Source organism: Pongo pygmaeus, chromosome 3 (genome assembly GCF_028885625.2).
Source record: "Pongo pygmaeus isolate AG05252 chromosome 3, NHGRI_mPonPyg2-v2.0_pri, whole genome shotgun sequence".
In the NCBI taxonomy this organism is placed as follows: domain Eukaryota; kingdom Metazoa; phylum Chordata; class Mammalia; order Primates; family Hominidae; genus Pongo; species Pongo pygmaeus.
In genome coordinates this window covers 67745425-67757469 of record NC_072376.2, presented here as the reverse complement: position 1 = coordinate 67757469, position 12045 = coordinate 67745425, and the positions used below count along the sequence as shown (strand labels likewise).

At 42.4% G+C, this 12045-nt stretch overlaps 1 long non-coding RNA gene across 2 annotated transcripts in view; it reads left to right on the top strand.

Annotated features, from left to right (window-relative positions):
• LOC129034716 (uncharacterized) overlaps positions 1 to 12045 on the top strand; it is a 40607-nt gene that overhangs the window by 16422 nt on the left and 12140 nt on the right. For both annotated transcript variants that reach the window (XR_010126057.1, XR_010126056.1), the window contains exon 2: positions 5657 to 5830. This is a non-coding gene — a long non-coding RNA (uncharacterized LOC129034716). The remainder of the gene's footprint in view (positions 1 to 5656; positions 5831 to 12045) is intronic.

Sequence of the window (12045 nt, the reverse complement as noted above, 5' to 3'; positions counted from 1 at the left end):
GCTGGAGGTCCACTCCAGACACTGTTTGCCTGGGTATCACCAGCAGAGGCTGCAGAACAGCAAATATTGCAGAACGGCAAATGTTGCTGCCTGATCCTTCCTCTGGAAGCTTCGTTTCAGAGGGGCACCCGGCTGTATGAGGTGTCAGTCGGCCCCTACTGGGAGGTGTCTCCCAGTTAGGCTACTTGGGGGCCAGGGACCCACTTGAGGAGGTAGTCTGTCCGTTCTCCGATCTCAGACTCTGTGCTGGGAGAACCACTTCTCTCTTCAAAGCTGTCAGACAGGGACGTTTAAGTCTGCAGAAGTTTCTGCTGCCTTTTGTTCGGCTATGCCCTTCCCCCAGAGGTGGAGTCTACAGAGGCAGGCAGGCCTCCTTGAGCTGCCGTGGGCTCCACCCAGTTTGAGCTTCCCAGCTGCTTTGTTTACCTACTCAAGCCACAGCAATGGTGGATGCCCCTCCCCCAGCTTCACTGCCACCTTGCAGTTCGATCTCAGACTGCTGTGCTAGCAGCAAGTGAGGCTCCGTGGGCATGGGACCCTCCACACCAGGCACAGGATATAATCTCCTGGTGTGCTGTTTGCTAAGACCATTGGAAAAGTGCAGTATTAGGGTGGGAGTGTCCCAATTTTCCAGGTACTATCTGTCACGGCTTCCCTTGGCTAGGAAAGGGAATTCCCCGACCCCTTGGGCTTCCCGGGTGAGGTGATGCCCTGCCCTGCTTCAGCTCACACTCCGTGGGCTGCACCCACTGTCCGACAAGCCCCAGTGAGAAGAACCCACTACCTCAGTTGGAAATGCAGAAATCACCCATCTCCTGCGTCGCTCACACTGGGAGCTGTAGACTGGAGGTGTTCCTATTTGGCCATCTTGGAATCTCCCTTAATGTCAGCTTTTTTCTCTTGTCTGATTTTTCTAGTTAGAAATTTCAGTATTATGTTGAATAACAGTGGTAAAAGTGGGCATCCTTGTTGTGCTCCAGATCTTAGAGGAAAGACTTTCAGATTTTCCCCATTCAGAATGATACTAGCTGTGAGTCTGTCTTGTATGGCTTTTATTATGTTGAAATATGTTTCTTCTATACCCACCAGCTGAGATTTTTTAAATGTCTTTAATATTTATTGGTTCTGATGGATTTTTGTTTGTTTATTTATTTTTTGCTGTCTAACATCTAAACTACCTTCCTGTTTGAAGAATTTTCTGTTGTATTAGTCTTGGCCAAAGGCAGCGCCTGTCTTCCATTATAATAGCTGAAATGATCGAACATATGCATTCCTCTACCTACTAACATCTAGGATCTGGGAAAATGCTATGTGTTCAGTGAAGGAGGGCCTCTTGCCTAGTATTTTAAACCTAGAGCAAATTAGCAAAGAATCAAGGAAGTATAGAGTTTTGTTTTGTTTTTCTATATGTGGCAATGGTACAAGAAATAGCATCAAGTGTCTAGGGACTGCAATGTCTAGTGATATCATGGTATCCTCTCCAGTTATAGCATCATTTTGTCTTTAGAGTTTTAAAAAATTCATTGCTGCATTCAATGAGCTAAATCTTTTATAGGTGACCCTTGAATAAAATGAGTTTGAACTACCTGGGTGTAGTTTTTTCAACCAAACTTGTATTGAAAATACGTTATTTGGCTGGGCACAGTGGCTCACACCTGTAATCCCAGCACTTTGGGAGGCCAAGGTAGGTGGATCACTTGAGGTCAGGAGTTTGAGACCAGCCTGGCCAACATGGTGAAACCTGTCTCTACTAAAAATGCAAAAATTAGCTGGGCATGGTTGGCAGGCGTCTGTAATCCCAGCTACTCAGGAGGCTCAGGTAGGAGAATTGCTTGAACCCAGGAGATGGAGGTTGCAGTGAGCTGAGATTGTGCCACCGCACTCCAGCCTGCACAGAGCGAGACTCGGTCTCAAAAACAAAAACAAACAAAAAAGAAAATACATTATTTGTGGGATGTGTAACCTGTGTATATGGAGAACATTTTCTCATACGTGAGTTCAGCAGAGCCCACTGCTGGACCTGAGTATGCAAGAATTTGAGTATATGCAGGAGGTCCTGGAACCAATCCCCACGTATTGGGGTAACTGTATTTTGGCTATTTGCATGTATATGCATAAGTGAGATTGGCTGGTAACCTTTTCTTGCCCTGTGGCTTTTTTCAGTTTTTGTAACTGAAATTTCAGTTTTTGTAACTGATTTTGTAAAGTAAGCCAAAATCATTTTCTGTTGCTTGAGCAAAGGAACCCTGGCTGACAAAGTGTTCTCTTCAGATCTTGTTTTTCGTGTAATTTGGTAATTCATAATTTTCTATTTGTTTCAAGTAGAATCAAGATTCTGTTTTTTTTTTAATCTGTAATCTTGACTAGAGGTCACTTGTTTGTGCATGCGTGTGTGTGTGTGTGTGTGTGTGTGTGTTGCCAATACACTAAGTTCCTACCTTTGTTTTCATTTTTTGGAATTAATTTGTTATAAAAATTTATTCTTGACTTATTCCTGAAGAGCAGATAGATATTCATAGGTGGTTAGCATCATCTCTAGTGACTTCCAGCTGTCCCGTAATTACTCTCCGGGCAAAGATCCTCATCTCAGTGCAGAGAAAGTACCCATGCCCTAGGAGAGTGCCTCTGCGCAGCATCTTCATTAATTCAGATAGGACTGTGGCAATCTCCTCTGGGAGAAGACTGGGGGTTTCTGTATGGACAAATGTCCCTAATTACCATATGACTCAGGAGAGATTGTCACAGACAGAATTTCACAAAATGGAACTGTTCCACCCATTCCCTGTTTCCTTCTCCTGCCCTTGTCTTGCCTTTGTCTGGCCACCTTCTCCCCGTTCCCAACTCCAAGTCCTATCTTGGCTTGCTGATTTTTGGGAATTTGGGATCCAAAGTAGAGAGAATGATGCCCAGGCCAAGACCTAGCTACTTAGGAGACTGAAGCAGGAGGATCCCTTGAGCCCAGGAGTTCAAGTCCAGCCTGGACAACATGGTAGGACCCATCTCAGAAACACAGAAAGAGAGAGAAAGGGAGAGAGAGAGAGAAGAAAGAGAGAATGAGAGAATGGGTATGAATGACAGAGTAAAAAAGAAGGCAGGAAAGAGAAAAGAGAAAATAAGGCTTCTGAGAAAGGGAGGAGCATCAGGACTTAGAATAGGACCACCAGCTTCTAAGGCAGTGTTAGAATGCAAGCAATAGCAGCCCTGCTGAGATGATGGGGAATTATTGCTGTGGGATATTAATTGGATTTCTTTACTGTTCTTCCAAAATACAATCAATGGCTATAATTACCTTTTAATGACCTGATTTCTTGACTTTTTTCTTTAAATGTGCTTAATGTTTAATTCAGCAATATGAGCCCCAGGTTCACTTTCAAGGAGCTGAGCGTAGATTGGCTTCTCCTTGGTTGGCACTTTTCATCTTTCACTTGTGCTGGACTTTACAATGAGGCTCAAGAACTCCATATACTATGCATTGAGTATTGCTGAAAAAATCTTCTTGTTGTTATTGTTATTGAAATAGCGTCTTGCTTTGTTCCCTAGGCTGGAATGCAATGGTAAGATCACAGGTCACTGCAGCCTCAACTTCTGCGCTCAAGCAATCCTCCCACCTTGCTCTCCCAAAGTGCTAGGATTACAGGCACAAGCCACAATGCCAGGCTGTTCAGTAATTCTTGAAATATATTTTAACAGTGGTCATGGAGATTTTCAGAACTGTATTTCATTGTGGCATTGTTTCCTAACCACCCCCAATATCGTTTTCCCCTTTCTTCCTTACTAAGAAAATTCCCAATGTTTAGGTTGTATCAGTGATGCAGAATAAGGATTACATTTTATAGCTTCCCTTACAGCTAGGTGTAGCCACCTAAGTAAGTTTCAGCAATGGAATCTATGTGGAAGTTGTATGTGGTCCTTCCAGGAAATGTCTTTCAAAGGGGTATCCACCCTTCTTTAGGTCTTCCCATCTTTCTGTTGGTTGAAATGTAGGCATAGTGGTTGGAGCTGAGCAGCAAACTTGGACCACAGAGTAAGGAGCCTAATTTTGAGGATGGTGGAATAACAAAACAGAAGAATTCTGAATCCTTAATAGTTGTGGAGTCACCCTATCAGCTGGGCCTGTTTTCCTATGGCCTTGTTACATGCATAAGAAAAGAAATTTTTGTCTTTTAAACCACTGTTTCTTGGATCTTCTGTTATATGCAGCCAAATCTAGCTCTAAATTATATATATCAGGTATGCAACCATATATTGTTTGATATGACAAAAAAACACACTTCATTTCTGTTTGTTTGTTATGTATATTGTCTAGTCCTTGGAAACCCCAAAGAATGTGGCATCATAGTTGCAGACTGAATAACTGGAGAACTATTTAAGAGTATAAATGCAGCCTGACCAACATGGAGAAACCCCATCTGTACTAAAAATACAAAAAATTAGCCAGGCATGGTGGTGCATGCCTATAATCCCAGCTACTCAGGAGGCTGAGGCAGGAGAATTGCTTGAACCTGGGAGGCAGAGGTTGTGATAAGCCGAGATTGCCCCATTGCACTCCAGCCTGGGCAACAAGAGCGAAGCTCCATCTCAAAAAAAAAAAAAAAAAAGAGTATAAGTGGCAAAGTATGCAAGATGATTATTGTTAACACTGATGGTGGCCTAACCAGCAGCAGGAGGGTCCATTCTTCTTATAGAAACTTGATATTTTTCAGATATTCACCCACCCCTGTCAACACAGAGCAGGGAAAGCTGACTGTGTTAGTCTGTACTTGCATTGCTATAAAGAAATATCTGAGACTGGATAATTTATAAGAAAAGAGGTAGAGGTTAACCTGCAGAGGCTGTACAGGTAGCATAGCACTGACATCTGCTTCTGGGGGAGACTTCAGAATGCTTTTACTTATGGCAGAGGGTGAAGTGGGAGCAGGCACAACACATGGCTAGAACAGGTCAAGAGAGACTGCGGGCAGAGGTGCCACACATTTTTTTTTGTTTTTTTTGAGACGGAGTTTCACTCTTGTTGCCCAAACTGGAGTGCAATGGCGCAATCTTGGCTCACTGCAACCTCTGCCTCTTGGGTTCAAGTGATTCTCCTGCCACAACATCCCGAGTAGCTAGGATTACTGGCACGTGCTACCATACCCAGCTAACTTTTTGTATTTTTAGTAGACACGGGGTTTCACCATGTTAGTCAGGCTGGTCTTGAACTCCTGACCTCAGGTGATCCACCCACCTTGGCCTCCCAAAGTGCTGGAATTACAGGTGTGAGCCACCGCGCCTGGCCGCCACACACTTTTAAAGACCAGATCTCGTGAGACTTACTATTGTGAAGACAGCACCAAGCCATGAAGGATCTGCCCCCATGACCCAAACACCTCCCACCAGGCCCCCCACCTCCAGCATTGGGGATTACAATTCAACATGAGATCTGGGCAGGGACAAATGTCCAAACTATGTTACTCACCTCATCCCAGCTCTTGGGATGATCTAAGTGTTATCTCACATTTCTGGCAAGAATTTGGTACATGAATGGCTACATGACCCAAGGTGGGCTACTTAGACTCAAGAAGCAGTTTTCTGGACCTTCTAGGAAAGTTACTTCTCATTTCCTTGGAAAGTTTCTGAAAGCGACCCTTTCTCCCTTTGCTTGGCTATTGCTGTTCAGATCCAAGGCCCGACACTGCTGTAACCATCAGCACATGCTTGAAGATGATGCTGACACAGAGGACAGCAAAGCCAGTCAAGTCACAAGCACATGGAGTCATAGGCACTGGATTTAATACTTTTGAAGCAGGTTCTACTTCAGGACTTTCAGTGAGGTAAATCGATCAATTTCCAGGTAAGTGATATTGAATTGGATTCTCTACTATTTGCAGTTAAAAATATTCTAAGCTGATATGACCATATGGTGGAAACAAGCCCTCAACTTGGAGCTGAATACTTGGATTCTGCTCCCAGCCCCACCACCAAGTGGCATGTGCCCATAAGCAAGTCACTCCACCTCTCTGGGCCTTACCTTCCTTATCAGAAAAGGTGAAGCTTTGGGGCTAGATCAGTGATTCTCAATCATGGGTAGTTCTATTCCCATAAGATATTTGGAAAAATATGGGACGTTTTTCATTTTGACAATAATTGTGGAGACACTACTGACATTTAGTGGACAGGAGACAGCAATGCAGAATTTCTTCAATGCTTGGAGTGATCGCATATGATGAGAATTTCTCACACCTGACATGCCTCTTGAAACACTGCATTAGATGTTCCTTTTATCTCTTTCTTCCTTATGAATCTGGGGGGTCATTTATTAATCTCTCTTAATTTGCTCTCTTGCTTTTCTCAATCTGTTGGTCTCTATTTGGCTGTCTAAATAGAAGCTATAGAACAGGGTTTCCTAGTTGTGGTCCCTAGGATAATATGCAACAGAATTACCCTGGAGAATTGCTAAGAATTCAGATTCCTGGGCGCAATCTGAAACCTACTGAATCAGCATCAAGATCCCCAGGTTGGGGCACGGTGAGATGTGCCTATAGTCCAAGCTACTTGGAAGGCTGAGTGAAGGCTGAGCCCAGGAGTTCAAGTCCAGCTTGGGTAATATAATGAGACCTTGTCCCTAAAAAAAACCAAAAACCAAAACAATGTCTCTAGGTTATCTTTATGCAAGCTATAATTCACTTTACATTTTGTCTACCTAGGCCACAATGCCAACACTGTAAGTTTTTTTTTTAAATAAAAGTCACTTACAACATTTAAAAAAATAAAATGTCATTCATCTTGGTAGTATTTGAGTTCCTTACATAAATTATTTTACTTAGCCTCACAGCAACTTTATTTAAATAAGCTACTATCCCCATTTTACAGAAAAGAAGAACTAAAGAACTAAAGTTCGTATCTTCATTTCATAGGTTAAGGAAAGAACTGCTCCATCTTTACAAGCTAGCAAATGTTAAGGGCTGGGACTTGAGCCCAGATTTGCTTCAGCCCAAAGCCTGACTCACGCCATTACACTCTGCCAGCCCATGTTGTTCCTTGTCTTTGATAGTGTCTAGCAAAGACACACACCGGAGAAATGCCCCAGCTGCTATTTGCAGCCACACTGTTCACACAAATGATGTACATTAAAAATATATGTGACATATGTTATTCAATATACTGTTTATGAATAAAATTCAGTTAATAAAACAACATGTATAGTATGATGCCATTTATTAGCTATATTCCAAAATGTTAACAGTAGGAGGGATTATAGAATATATATTTTTAATGTACTGATGTAACTCAAGCATGGCAGAGATGGCTGGCTGAAACTCATGTTTCCCTCTTCCTTAGTTTAGAGTTATCACTTGGACACAGATGTCCAATAAGGGACTACATTTCCCAGGCTCCTTTGCATTCAGATCAGAACATATGGCTAATTCTCACCAATGCAATGTGAGCAAAAGTGATGTATTACTTCCGGGGTGGGGCTTTTTTATGCTCCCCTCCACCCTCTGTTAGCTGGGTGCAGAGGACTCCAAGGAAACAGAAGCTATTAGACCCTCAACTTGAAAAGATCCTAGGTTCCTAAATGACAATGTGGAGGAACAGCCACTGTCTGAACTCAACTGTTCAATTACAGAACTGAACTTTTCAGTTTAGTTACCCACCTGAACTGTTACATGAGCAAGAAATAAACTGTTACCTGAACTGTTACATGAGCAAGAAATAGACTGTTGTGCTATGTCATGGAAATTTGGGGGTTATTTGTTATAGCAGCTAATGTTACCCTACCTAATATGTGTAATACATACTGACAATTACACTTTTAATTTTCTTCTTTTTATACATGTGTGATTTTAAAAATAATGATAAACAACATTTTTGGGATTCAAATTTGTAGTTACAGCAAGGAGTCTCCTTACTGATTTTTAACTCTCAAAACTCGCATCGTTTAATGAAAACTAGAGGGATTTATGAAGGAAGGAATAAAAAAGGCTGGCAGATTGACTAGCTGCCTCTCAACATTTCTTTTTACATGAAAGCTGACCATGCATAGAAAGCCATCTAAATATCCTTCAGTTATTACTGCACCAGAGGGACAAATCAGTGTCAAAAATTTGGGAACTTGTTACCCAAAATTTTGCTTTTCCTTTAGTTGAATGGCATTCTTCACATAATAAGTACGTATGAACATGGGGTGACAGATTGCAAAGTGCTCTTAAGGGCATAAAGAAGAATGAATAAAAGATTTTCCTGTCCTTTGTCATGGTACCTTGCATGGATGAAGCTTAATGTAATACCTAATTGGCTAGAAAAGAATCACAGGCCTGTAATCCCAGCACTTTGGGAGGCCCAGGCAGGCAGATCACGAGGTCAGGAGATCGAGACCATCCTGGCTAACACGGTGAAACCCCATCTCTACTAAAAATACAAAAAATTAGCCGGGCGTGGTGGCAGGCGCCTGTAGTCTCAGCTACTTGGGAGGCTGAGGCAGGAGAATGGCATGAGCCGGGGAGGCAGAGCTTGCAGTGAGCCGAGATCACGCCACTGCACTCCAGCCTGGGCGACAGAGCAAGACTCTGTCTCAAAAAAAAAAAAAGAATCACAGGGTTTTAGAAAAGCTGAATAGTGCCTTGGGTTTAATTTCCAGGGAGTTATGCTGCAGCATCTTATCCAACAACTCATAATGAATTGCAGTAACATAATCCAAAGGCATTGAACATGAAGCTGACTTTACCGTGAGGCTGCATGAGAACCCTGAAGAGTACACAACAGCCACATTGTGGACGGGTTTTAATAGGTTTAAGGTTTCATCAAAAATGAAAAAGAAGATGAAAGAAAAACCTGTAATTACTTCAACAGAAGAAACCAGAATAGTTTAATTGCTTGGAATGAGAATTAAAGCACAAAATAAATATTTGGTGAGAGTTTAGCTATAAATACAGGGGAATATTTATTTTCATGGGCAAGATCCAGGTAAAATTATCATTTTTATTTCTCATGGTTCAGTAATTACTGCGTTGTTTGCTTGTAGTGTCTGTATGATGACAGAGATAGATCTTTGTGGACAGAGGTTTTATTTCAAATGGATCATTCCTGCTTCCTGGCTATGTGCACACAAAACCAAAATATCTAGATAAGTGCTATCAAGCTGAAAAAATGGCAAATGATGCCAAGGTTTCTGGTGTTTCTAAATATCTGAGTGTTTGTACAAATGTTTCCAAATATGTAGATGTAGGCATTGGCAGTTTAGTTGACAAAACTCAGATAAGTACTGGACTTTCTATTTTTAGCATACTTATTTTTAGCACAGGATTCTACCTATGCTTAGTAATGGATGATAGAGTAACTGCTTCAAATTCTTGACCCCAGGAAAGGCCCACATATTCAAGGAGGTCTGGGAAAAGCCGCTTATCCCTTCAGCCTTCTATGGGTCACCATTTCCCTGTCACATGAAATCTAGTAAGTCCTGCAAACAGTCCTGAGTTATTACTGTCCTAGAGAGGCAAAGGCATGCCAAAGATGTGGAGAACCTGTTGTGATGACCTAATGGGCATCCTAGTCCTGAGCACCCAATAAGTACACGAGAAAATCTGCCAATAAAGAGAATGTTCACAGACTGCCTTTACCACATCTGTCCCACTTATCAGCATCTGAAGCTACATCTTCATATGGATGAATTTCCTGTGTTCCTATCTAAAACCAATCCTTCCACTTTGCACTAGACCCCTTTCTCTCTTGCCTACCCAAGATATTGTCCCAACAGTTCTTCTTTCTCCTACATTGGAACGTTTTCTCTTCTTCTTCAGGATCATTCCCATCTGCAGACACACATGCTGTTGTTTCTCCTGTTCTTCAACATGCACAGGCATGCAGGCATGGGCACACACTGCACTTTCCTTTGATGAATACTTCCCCAGCTAGCTACTGTCATACTTGTTTGAGAGCGAAACACTTTCCAGATGTGTCTGTACTTACTGTCTCTAAGCTTTGTCCCCTCACTTTCTCTTAAACCTGCTCTTATCCAGTTTTTAGTTCTACCCATTCCATCAAATCTGCCCTCCTTGGCTGAGGCTGCTGGATCCACCCATTAGTTCTCAACCCTCCTTTTAACTTGATCCCTTAGTAGCATTTGATACTTTGGGTCACTCCTTTCTTTTTTTTTTTATTATACTTTAAGTTTTAGGGTACATGTGCACTACATGCATGTTAGTTACGTATGTATACATGTGCCATGCTGGTGTGCTGCACCCATTAACTCCTCATTTAACATTAGGTATATCTCCTAATGCTATCCCTCCCCCTTCCCCCCACCCCACAACAGGCCCCGGTGTGTGATGTTCCCCTTCCTGTGTCCATGTGTTCTCATTGTTCAATTCCCACCTATGAGTGAGAACATGCAGTGTTTGGTTTTTTGTCCAAAGGGCTAATATCCAGAATCTACAATGAACTCAAACAAATTTACAAGAAAAAAACAACCCCATCAAAAAGTGGGCAAAGGATATGAACAGACACTTCTCAAAAGAAGACATTTATGCAGCCAAAAGACACATGAAAAAATGCTCATCATCACTGGCCATCAGAGAAATGCAAATCAAAACCACAATGAGATACCATCTCCCATCCAAGTACTAACCAGACCTGACCCTGCTTAGCTTCCGAGATCAGACGAGATCGAGATCGGGCACGTTCAGGGTGGTATGGCCGTAGACGAGATACCATCTCACACCAGTTAGAGTGGCGATCATTAAAAAGTCAGAAAACAACAGGTGCTGGAGAGGATGTGGAGAAATAGGAACACTTTTACACTGTTGGTGGGACTGCAAACTAGTTCAACCATTGTGGAAGTCAGTGTGGCGATTCCTCAGGGATCTAGAACTAGAAATACCATTTGACCCAGCCATCCCATTACTGGGTGTATACCCAAAGGATTATAAATCATGTGTCTATAAAGACACATGCACACGTGTGTTTATTGCAGCACTATTCACAATAGCAAAGACTTGGAACCAACCCAAATGTCCGTCAATGATAGACTAGATTAAGAAAATGTGGCACATATACACCATGGAATACTATGCAGCCATAAAAAATGATGAATTCATGTCCTTTGTAGGGACATGGATGAAGCTGGAAACCATCATTCTCAGCAAACTATCGCAAGAACAAAAAACCCTTCTTGATCTTCTTTCTGTTTCACTTGGTTTCCAGGACAACAGACCCTTCTAGTTTTCTGCCTACATTAGTGCTTGATTCTTCTCAGTCTCCTTTGCTGTTTCTTCCTTCCCCTCCAACCTTATTTTATATCTGTTTTTATAGAACAAACTGTAAAACAAACTTTGTCACCCAGGCTGGAGTGCAGTAGTGCAGTCATAGCTCACTGCAGCTTTGAACTCCCAGGTTCAAGCAATCCTCCCACCTCAGCCTCCCTAGTAACTGGGACTACAGGAGCACACCAACTCCCAGCTAAGTTTTTTATTTTTTTGTAGAGAGGGAGTCTCATTTTGTTACCCAGACTGGCCTCGAACTCCTGGCTTCAAGCGATCCTCCTACTTCAGGCTCCCAAAGTACTGAGATTACAGGTGTGAACCCAGCTGCAGTGGCACCTGGCCCACACAACCTAGCTGAAGTATCTGAGAGTATAAACATCAGAACTTTTCTTCGCTTGATCTAAATACATTTTATTGGAGACTTTATTTAGTCTTATGGTATATTCTGAATGTTTCTATCCCCCTCAAATTTGAATGTTAAAAATGTGATCATCAGCTGGGCGCAGTGGCTCACACCTGTAATCCCAGCACTTTGGGAGGCTGAGGCGGGTGCATCACAAGGTCAGAAGTTCGAGACCAGCCTGACCAACATGGTGAAACCCCATCTCTACTAAAAATACAAAAATTAGCAGGGCGTGGTGGTGTGTGCCTGTAATCCCAGCTACTCAGGAGGCTGAGATTGGAGAATCACTTGAACCCGGGAGGCGGAGGTTACAGTGAGCCGAGATTGCACCACTGCACTCCAGCCTAGGCGACAGAGTGAGATTCCATCTCAAAAAAAAAAATAGTAATAATCAATTCAATGGTA